Source organism: Echinops telfairi, unplaced genomic scaffold (genome assembly GCF_000313985.2).
Source record: "Echinops telfairi isolate 266 unplaced genomic scaffold, ASM31398v2 ScPeMD7_7468;HRSCAF=8506_0, whole genome shotgun sequence".
NCBI classification, from domain to species: Eukaryota; Metazoa; Chordata; class Mammalia; order Afrosoricida; family Tenrecidae; genus Echinops; species Echinops telfairi.
The window spans coordinates 72,433,173-72,434,318 of NW_022111369.1; positions in this window are offsets into that span (position 1 = coordinate 72,433,173).

The window sequence follows — 1,146 nt, forward strand, 5'->3', positions numbered from 1 at the left end:
GAGATCTGAAAACATCTATTAGGTTAAGTCGTCTAATTGTAATGTTTAGATCTGTAGCCTCCTTGTTAATCTTCTTTCCCTGTGATCGATCTTTCTTAGAGAGCAGTGTACTAAAGTTACCTACTCTAATTGTTGAACCTGTGATTTCTTTTTTCATCTTTTGTATTGACGAATTTCATGGGTCTCTCATTGGGTGTGCATATATTTATTATGCTCACTGGTTCTTGTTCTACTGTTCCCTTAACATTATATATTGCCCCTCCTCATCTCTTGTTATGGCTTGCATATCAAGATCTATTTTATCTGAGATTAGGATTGCAACCACTGCTTTTTTAAATGCTATTTCCTTGGTATGTTTTCCTTCACCCTTTATTTCTCAGCCTATTTTTGTCTGTAATCTTGAGGTTTGTCTCCTGTAGCCTACAGATCGAGGGGTTGTATTTTCTAAGTCAGTCTGCTATCCTCTGCCTTTTAATGCCTGAGTTCAGTCCAATGATATTCAGTGATATTAAATCCATCTGTGGACTCTGTGATGTCATCTTGTACCTTTTGTGCTAGGTGTCTTCCTACCTCCTTTTCTTTCCATGCATTGTGCAGGTGTGTGTGTATTTCATTCTTTGTTGCCTTCTTGCCACCATTGAGCCAATGCTATCTTGGGGGCTGTATTCTCGACCTCTGGGTGGAGTTGTTCTACACGGTGGTCTCTTATTTGTGTGTTGTTTTTCTGCTTATACTGCATTGGTAAGTATGTTTTGTAGGCCTGGGTTTCTTTTAACATTTTGCTTGAGTTTTTCCTTGTCCAGGAAGTCTTACTTCTCCATCTATCTTGATAGATAATTTGGGTAAAGAGAGTATTCTTCGGTTTGCATTGTTTTCCTTTAATTTTCGGAATATGGCACTCCACTCTCTCCTCTTCTTCATATTGTCCACTGATAGTTCTGAGCACATTCTTATAGATGTCTTTGGTGTGTGTGTGTGTGTGTGTGTGTGTGTGTGTGTGTGTGTGTGTGTGTGTTTCCCCTGTGGCTGCTCTTATGCTTTTCTCCTTTTTCTCAAAGTTGGATAGTTTAATGATTAAATGCCCTGGTGACTTTTTCTTGGGATTCAGTCTAGTTGGTGTTCTTTAGACCTCCTGAATGGTTGCCT